Source organism: Rattus norvegicus, chromosome 1 (assembly GCF_021556685.1).
Source record: "Rattus norvegicus strain SHRSP/BbbUtx chromosome 1, alternate assembly SHRSP_T2T, whole genome shotgun sequence".
NCBI classification, from domain to species: Eukaryota; Metazoa; Chordata; class Mammalia; order Rodentia; family Muridae; genus Rattus; species Rattus norvegicus.
The window spans coordinates 266,227,501-266,240,801 of record NC_141534.1 but is presented as its reverse complement, the minus strand read 5'-3'; the positions used below and the strand labels follow the sequence as shown (position 1 = coordinate 266,240,801).

The 13,301-nt window shown below is 46.8% G+C and overlaps 1 protein-coding gene across 2 annotated transcripts in view; it reads right to left on the bottom strand.

Annotated features, from left to right (window-relative positions):
- The window catches only part of Rbm20 (RNA binding motif protein 20), a 202,680-nt gene that overhangs the window by 68,873 nt on the left and 120,506 nt on the right, over positions 1–13,301 (bottom strand). Inside the window, exon 1 of one of the 2 annotated variants that reach the window (XM_087565441.1) lies at positions 2,542–2,807. The gene's annotated coding sequence lies outside the window, so the exon portion shown is untranslated. 2 annotated transcript variants of the gene reach the window in all.

Below are 13,301 nucleotides of genomic sequence, written 5' to 3'. Positions count from 1 at the left end.
AGGGGGTTTTCCTTTTACAAGTTTCAGACTGCAAAAGTAATCAAGGGGTCAGATGCAGTTACTTTTCTAAAAAAAAAAAAACTCCTTTTGTGAGACTCAGTCAAATTTGTCAGCCTCCAGCTTCTAGAGTGAAAACACTCAAGGTTCAGAAAACCTGAAGTGATTTTTGTTGAATGATCAGCATTGTGGCACAGGAGAAAAAAAAAACCATAGATCCATTTACTGAGTGCCCAGAGCAGAGACTGGCCTCTTTGGGTGAACATCATAAATATTATATATATTTTTTAAAGTCCAATTTCATATGCACCCTTGAGGGCCCAGTCTGAAAAACCAAGCATACAAACCAGGCATGACGGCAAAGGCCTGTGATCCCAGCTCTCAGGAGGCTGAGGCTGAAGGAACATGAGTTCGAGACCAGCCTGGACTAAATTCAGAACCACAGGCTTAGCTTAAGATGTAGGATGAGACCTTGCCTCAGAAGACAAAACAATAAGGAGGGACTTGCTAATATTGTCATGTCTTAAGATCTGAAACTTGGTGGCACTTTTGGAATCATAATATACAACACTTAGGTCTCACCTCCAAAGGTCTTGAGGCCCAGCACTGGGGTATTAATATTAATATCAATATTAATATTAACAGCCACCCAGGGAAACTACATGAAGCAAAGGTCCAAGGAGAGGTACTTTAAAGAAATCTTTCACATTCTAGAATCTTGCAAACCTCCAGCTGCACACAGGGCACAGTGGGGACAGGAACAAATGTCTTGGCTTGATGTCTCTAAGGACTCGGATCTCAGCACAGCAGGCTGTCCATTGTGAAGTACCAGGTGTGTGTCAGGAAAGTAGCTTAATGCCTTTAGATTCTTTCGTTTTCCTTTAGATCCTTTAGACTCAGAGAGAACATGAGGTCCGAAGCTGAGTCATAAACTATAACTATGTATCGAGAATGTATATGTTTCCCGAAGCCAACGAGAGCTTGTGCCTCAGCGGACTTCTCTGAATATCGCACACAAAACCCGGGTGCCTTCCAAGGCTCAGAACAGTAAACCTGGGTCAAGTTCTGGTGCCTGTCAGCCCCTATCTCTTTAGACAGAGCTGTGGCCGCACAGATCGAAAGCCAAGTAGCAACCGTGAGAGGGACAGGCCCATCTATGTCACATTTGCAGGAGTCGCTCACGCTATTTTCTCAGAACACCACAAACTAAAACCTGTGGTCTAAGATCCAAGCAGATTGAAAACTGCCTTGGCTGAGCCCATGGAGGCTAAAATCCGAAGACTGGTTTTCCACCCCCCTTGAAACTACCTCCAGCTCGGCCCTCCACCCCATGCATTGCTAATTAGGAGAGGCCCACGCTTGACATGCACACAGCGGTCTATGGTGAAATTGATTATTCTATTACTACGGAAAGTAAGGAAGTCATTTCGTTCAAAATATCAAATTCCACAAAATCATACAGGACAGCTGTTGGTGTGTGGGTGGGGAGAGGGGCGGGTGTGTGAAAGTATCAGTTCTCCTCATATCTTTGCAAAAAAAAAAATGGAATGAGAGTAAGAAGGTGGGGGGAAGAAAACAGGAGCCTAATGCACAATGCACTTAAGGCAGAAACCAACAGTGAAGCTAAATAATAGATTTTTTTTTAAAGGTTCAAAAACAAAAACCCCATAATGCACCATGCATGGCTCCTGCCGTTTTATGAGAGTGGACCTGCTGCCCCACACTTTCAAGCCGAGAGTCAGTATTCTCTCATCCGGGTACTGAAGCTACTTTTAATTACATCAGTTACAGAATAAGGTGAGTCATGGCCGGTTGTGTTGGAGCCTAGCAGATCATCAGACCCATGTCCAAATATGTCCTGGAACCTCACTGCTGACGTGGGAGCACCCACTTGTTTATTTGGAGAGTTTTAATACTGTTTTCCTTTAAATTTTTAACTTTCCTTGAGGACCACTAAAATTCCTATTAGGGCCAACTTCGGGTTAGTCAAAAGCAACTAACTGATAAGAAGGAGGTCTCTTGGTGTAATTTTCCCCGGCTTCTAACTGTTACCATGGCATTCCCTTCCCCAGTCAGAATGGATCCGAGCCTGCGCTCGACCGATCCGGAACATTTAAAACTCTACGTTCACATTCCATGGCTGGAAAACGCCGTCCATAAACCCGGGGCACCGCAACCTGAAGAGATTCCCCGGCGTTCCCAGGGTTTCGGGGTTCTGAGCGCGTCCACTTTCAGTCTCTCAGACCTGAACGCAATCTGATTCCAGTGGCTACATCTAGACTTACTGACATCAGGATCACTGATTTCACTGGGGTCATGGGATGCTGCTTTAGGTCACATGTTAAACTGCCCTTGGGAATAATTTATTAAAATTCTTTTAAACCAGAGGGGGTGGAGATACCAACAAACCGCACACTCATACACAGACGCTTAGCGCCCATGACGTGGTCCTAAAACGCGCCGCCGGAACTAGAGGATAAAACAAAACCCCCAGGCGGCCCCCCTTGCCTTAGGGACAGGTAAAGTGATGTCATGCAACCTTACCTTTCAGAAGCAGACCAGGGCGCCTGGCACGAAGGGCTGCTGACCTGCGGCCACCGAAGCTAGGAGTCATTTTGGGTGTCGCACATGTACCGCCCTAGAAAATTCCAACAACATTCTACCGGCTTTCTGCGTGCCAATCATGACAAGCCTCCATCCACTCGAGTGCTCAGGAGTCTGGGAAGGGGCAGAATTGGGGGTGGGGGTGGGAGATATGAGCGAGCGAACCAGCGAAAGAGAAAGAGCGTCCCGGGCACTGCCTACCGTCTGCAAGGAGAGTCACATGCCGCTGAGAAGCCATTCCTACTGCATTACACATGCTGAGTGTAAATGGCAAACAATATCAGTCTACGTTCATGCCTCGTGTTCTCAGCCTCTTCGCATAGCAACACCCAGGCCAGCTCCGTGCAGCGGTCTCCTGAGACTGCGTCTGAAGGAGGTGGTCTTAGGCTAATCCTGCCCTGCATTTTTAAGAAAATTCCAAAGCCTCTGGGCCTTGTTCACATCCCGTTTTCCATCGCTGTCACTGCCGTGGCCGGTGACGACTCCTTTTGTTCTCTTTGTCTACTTTTATAAGTTCTAGATTCACACTGGTGACAGTTTGGCCCTCTCACAAGGACCAACAACCCTGCATGCTCTGGGCTGCTAAGTTCTGTGGAACTGGATAGGACACTGAGACCCGCTACTTCCTGTGTGCTAGTAACTCAAGGACCTCCAGCAGGGAAAATGGGTTCTCCATTGCCCGTTCCTACAAAGATGCCAGACACACATTTTGTTTGTCAGAACTGGGAGCAAAAGTGGCAAGTGGCGTCCACTGGGGCAGAGACCAGGGATGTGCAAGTATGAACAGTGCTGGTGCTGAGGAGACTAAGGTCTCTGAAAACTTCCGTGCAGAAGATACAACTCACCCCCCCAAAGCTCCCGAAGGCCCTCCCGGGAAGACTGCAGTAAGACCCACATGACAGCCAGAGGGCTGCTCTTCCCTCCCTGCGATTTAATTACCCCTAAGCCTGCTCTGCTTTCCAGAAACCAGTTTCTCTTGCCAATTTTAATTTCTCCTTCAAAAAGCTCACATTTAAACCGTCGAACCAAACTACACTTCTGAGTGACTTGTGGAATCAGAACCTGCTGCTGTACTGTCAGGTGAGATAAAGCCAGCATTCCAGTTGGCCTGCCGTCCAGCCGTGTGATCCAGCATCAATTCACTATAATCCCCTTCCAAAGCGAGCAGCGGAAAACGCTTTCTTAGATCAAAACCTCTCAGAGAGCTCACACATGGTGGGCGTTGACTGACTCTCATTTTCTTAGACCCTTGGTGGGGGGTAATGAGGAAGATAGTCTCCTGTCTTTACTAACCCTGGGGGCGTCGACAACAGGGGTTTACCCTGCTGCCAGGAGTGGATTGGACCCACCTGGTGATACTTCAAAGGCTGACAAAAATGAAGTAAAAGCCAGCCCTATGTATCTGGACAGCTTGTACCCAGCTGCACACCAGAACCCCTACCACCACCACTCCTCCCCACTCACTGACCACCTGCTACCTTTGAGCTCCCCGGAGAGCCTGGGAGAACCTCTTTCCAGGATAGCCCCAGCTCATGGGCTGCCCCAGGCCTGCGTATCTCTCAGCCCCAGATACCTAAGGACACCAGTCCCAGACCCTGACCCCCGAGCACCGGCCACATCTTTGCATCTTGGCTCAGGACTCAGGTCCTTTACTGACTTAGGTTTACCAAAGCATAAGACTCAGAATGATGACCTCACACTTCCTCCTTCCCACCTTCCCTGGGGTTCTCACAAGAAAGTATGCCACACTATTCATGTCCTTGAGCAGGAGGCTTTGTCCTCCCTCTGTCATTAAGGAGACTTTTCAGAGAAGTCACTGGAGCTGACTAACAACAGGCCAAGGGAAGGAGGCCCCACTCCAGGATCATGAAGACGGTTCATCCCAGGACAGTGCTGTATCTGCTACAGTGAGTGCCATATTGTGATACTTAATGTGACCTTGACACAATGTAGATATCAAAGGCTGTCCTGACCTATGTCCTGGAGTGTGAGTCCTAGGAGAGGAAATTTCACAGTTTCAAAGAGTTTTCCTATTGTATGGTCCAGGTAGCGTCACAAACTGAAATTCAGCCAACGTGACATTGAGTAACAGTGCTGTGCCATTCAAAGAGGAGAGAAGAGTGGAGAATATGGAAGATGGATATGCAAAGACACCATGCTTCTGACTTCATATATTCCCTCTTGCTGTGTCTTAGGAAACTAGGGCCACTCTTGACATTAAGCAAGTACTTTACCACGACCTACATCCCTGGCCATCTGCCCCAAATAAATAGTGCTACTCACTAGGACATTATGGGTCTCTCTAGCTGCCATGATAGAAGGGGATAATTTCACCTTCAGCCCTGGGGCCATGTCCTGCAGTGGACGCTTTAGCAATCCTTGGTGAGTGGGAGAGAGCATTGAATGCACCGGTGTAACAAAGAACAAAGCTGATAGAGACCTATCACAGCTGTAGCCATTAGATGCAGCAAGCTGAGGACCAGCAAGGATAATTATACATTGTTATCGTATGATGTAAGATAAAGGCTCGGCTGCTCTCATCACCTACTTGCTGCCAGTCCTCCAGCAAGTTTCCAAGGTCCTGCTGTTCAAGACACACGAGTGTAACATCCACAGGAATTTCAGGACACAATGTAGATATTTAAATGTGTCCTAAGGGTTACAGGGTAGCTCAGTTGTTAAGAGCTCTGGCTGCTCTTCCAGAGGACCCAAGTTAAATTCCCAGAACCTACATGGTAGCTCAAACCGGTGTGTAATCCAGCTCCAAGGGGTTTGACACCCTAGCACAGACGTGCGTGTAAGCAAAACACCGGACACATGCACATGAAATAAAAACAAATAAGTCATTTTAAATGTGTGATTATCTAATCTATTTTCACATAAAAAGGCCATCATAGTGTGTGTGTGTGTGTGTGTGTGTGTGTGTGTGTGTGTGTGTGTTGGGATGATTCCTTTTTCTTTCTCCCATTAAAAAACTTCTACATTTCCTTAATAAATACATTTTTAATTAAAAATATTTTCCAACACAAGTGGCATAGTTCGGCCACTACTACTCCATCCCATCTGGCTAACGGAGCCTTCAAATGAGTCCCTGGAGGAAGTGTTTGAATTCCTAACAGGCGCTCCCTAAGAAGTACATGCTACAAATGAAGGACAAGTCATGTGTAGAAGTAAGTGTCCAAGTGAGGCACTGGGATGCCGGGCTTCACCTGAAGGGCAGTCTCAGCACACGGTTCAGATGCTTCTCACACTGGTGATCTAGAAAGGCTCTCCACAAAAGGAGGCAGATGATGGCAGCATGTTATTACAACCTCAGACATCTCCACCAGGGTCAAGGCCATCAATGTCTCCGTATATCTGAGCTTGACATCTGTAGCCTCTACACTGTCCCCTCCTGCTCCCACACCTCGAAGAACTGTTGTCACCACTGCCCTGGGTTCTTCTCAATAGTCACCTAGGACAAGAGGGGGAAGCTGGGGTAACAGTTCACGCAGACTTGGCTATGGGCTCCAGTTTGACAATTTGATCCTCTTGTTTAAGGTAACTGTTAGGGCGGTGCTAGGTAAGTGTGGTTTTCTTCTGATTATGCAAGTGCAAGGAGAATAGTAACCAAAGACGAATCCAGGCCAGCCCAGGATTACAGGATCTGGAGCTGGGCCTCCTCTAATCTTCAGCACACGAAGCCAGGATTGGCTCCCTTGTCTGTTTTCTCTTGGGAAGCCTGTTGAAGCAGAATCCCCTTCTGTGTGCAGGGCTGAAGTGTGCCATGGCCCTCCCCACTCCCCCGCTGCCAGAAAAAGCCAGGAGCCACCAGAATAACCCGACTGTTGTCTAAGAAGTACAGTAGCTCCTCTCCTCTCTCCCGAATCTGTTTCTTGGCTGCCATTCCTCCTCTCTCTCTCTCTTTCCCTTTTCTTCCTTAACTCTTTCTACACAAAGTGGTAATTAGAGGTTAAGCCATTTTCAAACACCAGCCCCTCTTGAAAAGCCAGAGAGTTGGTGGCATTGTCTTTATCAATGTGCAGCAGAGCTATTCCTGCAAAAGATAAAACGTCTCAGGCCTGGGGGGGAGCAGCAAGTAGAAGACAAAGTGACCTTGAGAGAGCTGTGGCGGAGATCAGGTATGCAAGGGAAAACAAACTCTGGATTTCTTCCCAGGATGCACAGCTGGGCCCCTAGAGTGGCTGTGTCTGTATCCTGTGCAGACAAGGGCCTGCCACAGCCCAGTAGTTGGGGAGACCAAAGCGGTGAGTCACACGATGTGGGCCCAAGCCCATCCTAGGAAAGGAAACGGGTTCTTTGTTGCACAGGGCTTTCAATTCCCATCTAGCCAAGTTCTATTCCTCTGCAGGTTCTCCAGGGACCCAGGGAACAGAAGCAGGAAGCGTCATTACATCTTGTAGGTTTGCTCTTTAAGAGAGGAATGTAACACCCAAATGCACCTTGGGATTGCAACCTTGTACAAGCTGTCCTTGCTACTGGAGCTTCACTGACTGGTAAAATATCTACTAGCCACACAGATACTTTTCTGTTGATGTCATTAATATTAAATAAAATTTTAATCTCAGGGGCTGGGGAGATGCTCTGCGGGTATAGTTCTGGCTGTGCTAACATGAGATCCTGAGTTCTGATCCCAGGATTCCGATAAAAGCCAGATGTGGAAGCGCATACCATGCTGAAATACAGAAACAGTGAACCTCTGGGGTTCATGGGCCACTAGTCCATTTAACCAGTGAGTTCCAGGTTTAATGAAAGATCCCGTCTCAAAAGAGAGTGAAGATCAATAGAAGCTTTTGTCCATTGACCTCCAGCCTTCCCACATGTGTGCATAGGTACCTGTAGCTGCAAATACACACTATCAACTCTGTTTCTCTCTGACTAGCCACACTACAGGCACTCAGCAGCCAAGTGTGACTGCAACGGACAGTGGGATGGAAAACTTCCAGCACTCAGAGAACTTGATGAGACAGAACTTCTTAGGATTGTCCTGTGTCTGACCCTAATCACCTCAGGCCTCTGTGCTACTGTCACCTCAGAGAAGCAAACCAGCTCTTGGAAATAAAACAGGATGTATGGCTGCCTTCTGTCCCCTTTCCTTAGAATACCTTTATCAGTCAGGCTGGAGAGATGGCTCAGTGGTTAAGAGCACTGACTGCTCTTCCAGAGGTCCTGAGTTCAAACCCCAGCAACCACATGGTGGCTCACAACCATCTGTAATGACATCTGATGGCCTTTTCTGGTGTGTCTGGAGACAGCCACAGTGTATATATCATATATATGATAAATAAAGTCTTTTAAAAAAAGAATACTTTTATCAGAAAGAAGTTATCTTTTTTATTTTATCTTGTTCTTGAATACCATTAGAATACAAGAACCCCAGAGCAGGCTTCTTGCTGTCTTTCTGACTGTTCAGTGTGCTCAGAGCAGGACCTGGCACGTGTACACTCATATAGATGTATGTACGAGACTAAGTAACAACAGGCTGGGCAACTGGCTCGGCGGGGAAAAGCACTTTCTGCTAAACCTGATGACCAGAGTTCAAAAACCCTGGGATGTACAAGGAAGAAGAAAACCAATTCTTGAAATCACCCTTTGATTTCCACACATGTGCCGTGACTCATACACATGCAAATACATGTGTGCACACACAAATAATGAATGAATCAAACAAGTAGTAAATGAATAAAATAAGAAATGAGTCCAAAGTTGAAAGAAAATAGGGGTAAATGAGAGCTGAGTTGTAGCTCAGCTGGTAGAGTGCTTGCCCAGCATACAAAGCCCTGGATTTGACCTATGGCACCACACCAATTGTATGTGGTGATACACACCTTTAAGCCCAGAGCTCGAGAAATGGAGGCAGGAAGATGAGGAGTTCAAGCTCATCTTAAGCCACATAGGTAGCAAGTTCAAGGTCAGCTACATGGATTCTGTCTCATTCAAATGACAACACAAGAAATGACCAGAAGAGACAGATCAATTTTGTTGAATAAGTGTCAGTGGGGTCTCTCCATCACTCTGAGATTGACATTAGCCATGCCAGTCAGCTACCACATATCTTCCCAAGGACCAAGATAACATCTATTCATAGACCTCCTTAGAGGCATAGGAAGCTACCATGCCGAGAGTGCTGAGGCAGAAACAGAGTAGCTGAAACTGACTCTCAGTTCTCCTTAGGACCCAAGTACCTTCCCCCACCCTCACCATCAGTGAAACCCCAGCAGGTAATACTATCTTTCCTCCTTCTTTTTCAAAAGACCAAAATACTTACTAACAGGGCAGCAGACACACTGTAGCTTGGTCTCTGTTTTCTTCTATCTGTGTGTATGTAAACACGCAAATAGATGGGGTGGACCCTGGGGTGTAAGGCTGACACAGCCTGCTGTGGAGGAGTTCTGCTGGCTTCAGAGTAGCAGCTCCACTACAGTCTTACTTTAGCTGTTACCTCAGAGTAGCAGCTCTGCTACAGTCTTACTTTAGCTGTTACCTCAGGGTAGCAGCTCCGCTACAGTCTTACTTTAGCTGTTACCTCAGGGTAGCAGCTCTGCTACAGTCTTACTTTAGCTGTTACTTCAGTGAAAATGTGAGTGGCTAGAGTAGGACATTGAGCAGATACAGTCTTCACAGCCAAACACCACAGCACAAGGATGTAAAAGCCGTAATGCACACCATGTGTCGCAGGGCACCAGGCTTGCATAACAAGCTGAGTAGAAAAGTCACCTTTGATTGGGATCAAAATACTCAGCCACATGATCAGAGACCCATAGGAGGGGGGGAAAAGAAGCAGCAAATAAAAAATCAAGCAAAAGCAGATGGGAGCCATGCTGTGAGCCAAACTAGGGAGACGTCCTCACAGTCAAAAAAGTTGGGGGTGGGACTAGATTCTAAAGAGCCCCAGATTTTACCAAGAAAGGGTGGACAAGTTGGAACTTCGCCAGCGCACCCTTCAGTCTGGGTTGAGGAAAGACATCTAATTCTAAGCCGTCTTTCCTTCTAAAGACCCTCCAGCCATTGTTCACTGAAGTTTTAGCTGACCCTCTTCAGCAGTGTTTTATAAGCACATGAACGCTGTTTGTGTAGGAGTTCTGCAGGGCAGCGAGCCTTGAAAGGGTCGGTGAGAACTAGCCCCCAGCGTTTTATTAACTTGAATTCCAACAGCCATTTGATGTAATTTCCAGGAAATTGGGTCTGCTCTGATGCTTGGCTCATGAATTAATCATAGAAGTTGCATCAACTCTGGCCAGAAGCAGCAGAAACAGAGGTAAGAACACTGGGCTTTTCCCCCACTTTGAGTCTTAAACACAGAAGCACAGCTGCCTCGGAAAAGAGAAGGTTGGCATCACAGCCAAGTCACTTTGCCAACCATTCTCAGGGGCGCCTTGGCACCTCAGTCTCTGTGTTGATGGCCTCTTTTGTGCTCCTTTGCAGATATGTTAAACACTCAGAGGAAAGGGCCCTATCGTGCCCAGCACTGAGCTTTCCAGAGAGAAGCCCATTGAATGCGTCTTGAATGAACAAATGATTTACGGTATATTCTCATGCCTACGACAGTTTCTCGGGTTTCTCTCCTATTGTGGAATCTGAAGGCCTGTCAGTTACAAATTCATGGTCAACATTCGGAATTCATGTGTGTACATGTGTGGCACTGAGTTTGTCTGTGTGAACATGTGCATGCAGACCCCAGGACCATCTTAGCCGCCATTCCTCAGACACCATCCTCCTTGGAGACAGGGTCTAGGCTGGATGACCAACAAGGTCCATGGGTCTGTCTATATGTACCTCCCCTGCACTGGAATGTCGACTCCAAGCTGCCGTGCCCAGCATTTTAATGTGAGTTCTTAGGATCAGTCCAGGTCTCATGCTTGCAAGGCAAGTCTTTTGCTGCCTGACTTATCTCTTCAGTTCTGACATTTGGAGTTGAAAGTTTGGAAATCTTGATCCAACACCAACTGGCTAAAGCGTGACATTTATGGGGAGGCCAGAGTCTAGACTTGCAAACCCCATGAGTGGCCCGAACTTATCTGCTGATGAACCCTAAGCCATAACGAGAAGCAGGAATCCACCGTCACAGTCACAGACACACGTTGGAGTGTTAAGGATCAGGGTAAGAGAGAAGACTCCTCTGACTAACGTGGCCTCCCTAGGCTGCATCAGAGCCGGTTCCCCTTACAGCCACTCTTGAAGAGGCTGGACCTCAGCCACCACAGAGCAGTTCAAAGCCAGAAGGGGTGGGGTGAGGTGGGGTGGGGGTGGGGGAAGCCAGCTAAGAGCAGTGTTCCTTCGATGGCCCTTTTTTCAAGGCCAAGATAAACTCACTGCCCAAGAAATGACTTAACCCTCCATAAAAGCAGCACACAGGAGGATGGACTCTTCAATTCTATTCTGCTGAGAAGCAGTCAGGGAAGACCTAGCAAACATGGCTAACCTGGAGTCCACGAGACCTCTGCAAGCAAGATACCTATGAACTAACCCAACGCATCTCTAGGTAATGACATCTGAGCACAATGTCAAAAAGTTGGGCATCCCTGAAAGTCTACACCAGATCAGTTTCTCTCACTGACCTCTTAGAACTAATACAGATCTGTGACCCTGTGTTCCCATGATCATTCTGCCTCTAAAATTTCTGACTTTCCTAAGGATGACTATAACTGTCAAACACATATGCATGATCATACACAATGGACACGGAATATCCTTTTCCTAGAAGAGCAGATGTGATGGGTCAGATTGTTTGGCCTGCAATCTCTAGTTGAAAACAACTAGCACTTGATTAACTTATAAACAGTAAAAAGTTATAGGCATGGTACAGCCTGATAGTTAGGAGACATATGGATGTGAACACAAAGAAACTAGAGCGGTATTGTGGTGGTTTAAATGAGAACAGCTTCATAGGTTCATGTTTGAATATCTGATTCCTGGCTAATGGAATTATTTAGGAAGGAACAGGGGGCGTGGCCTTGTTAGAGGAGGTGTGTCACTGGGGTTTGGCTTTGAGGTTTTGAAATACCTGCACCACTTCCAGTGCACTATTAATTATAAAAATAAATCTTTTTAAATGTATTTTATTTTATGTGGTGTGTGTGTGTGTGTGTGTGTGTGTGTGTGTGTGTGTTTGCACATGTATGTGAGTGTCCATGGAGGTCACTAGAAGGATTGGAGTTAGAAAGTCACTAGAAGGAGCTGGAGTCAGTGGCAGTTATGAGCCATCCTGCATGGATGCTGGGAACTGAACCCAGGTCTTCCCTACGAGCAGTATGTGCTCTTAACCACTTAGCCATCTCTCCAGCCCTATAAGTAAAAATTTTAATTAAAGAGTTTGCCAAACACTAACATAAGGTTGGATTACCAAAATTATCCAGAATAAAGAAGAATAAATGTGAAAACACAGTCAAGCAAACTTAGAAAAGTTCATAGAATACAGCAAGAAGGTCCCGGGAGAAAACAGCGGAGACTGGCTATAAATGATGCCTGAGAATTTTCTAGAGAAGACACCATGAAGTCAGAAGTCCAGAGAACTCAAGCTAAAGAAGCACAGGGGTATTGCTGACATGAGAGCCTAGCGACCACAACCAAGAGAGAAGCTTAAAGGAAAACACACATTACCTTCAGGGAAACGGAAGGGTGCAAAATGAGGTTACAACATCAAAAATGCATGGCAAAGACAACTGAATATCTTCAGTGTACCAAAAGGAAGAAATGGCCAAGCCGAGTTAGTGTTGGAGGTAAGATATAGCTTAGTTAGTGCTGGAGAGACAATGTACCCCAGGGAGTGCAGGAGTTACAATGTACCCCAGGAAGTGCTGGAGTTACAATGTATCCCAGGGAGTGCTGGAGAGACAATGTACCCCAGGGAGTGCTGGAGGGACAATGTACCCCAGGGAGTGCTGGAGTTACAATGTATCCCAGGGAGTGCTGGAGTTACAATGTATCCCAGGGAGTGCTGGAGTTACAATGTATCCCAGGGAGTGCTGGAGTTACAATGTATCCCAGGGAGTGCTGGAGAGACAATGTACCCCAGGGAGTGCTGGAAATAAGATATACTGCAGGTTGTCAGGCACTTGCCTAATCTGTACACAGTCCTGGTTCTATCCCTAGCACCACACAGACTGCAGTTAGGTAAGTAGAACTACAAAGGATTGTACTAAGTGAGGCAACCCAGACTCAGTCTCTCTCCTCTGTCGCTCCAGCTCTAATCTCAAGATGTGAATTGTGGTGATTTGAATAGGAATGGTCCCCATAGGTTCATATACTTAAATGCTTAGGGAGTGACACTACTTGTTGAAGTAGCTGTGACCTTGTTGGAGGAAATGTGTCATGGGACATGAGCTTTGGGTTTTCAGAAGTCTTCTCCCTCTCCCTCTCCCTCTCCCTCTCCCCCTCCCCCTCTCTTCTGCTAGCAGATCTGAGTGTAAAACTCTCAACTTCTCCAGCACCATGATGGTGGCCTGTGTGTCACAATGCTCCCTGCCATGATGACAATGGACTAGACTTCTGAAACTGTAAGCAAGCTCCAATTAGACTCTTTCCTTTCATGGTCATGGTGTCTCTTCCCAGCAATAGAGCACTGACTAAGATATGAGACTACAACCTGTGTAGAAAAGGGAAAGCAAAATAAAACAAGGTGGGGGGCTACAGGGAATAGCACGGTGCAAGTGATTTAAAGGGAGAAATGGGAAAGAGGAACTTTTGTTGGAGACAGGGAG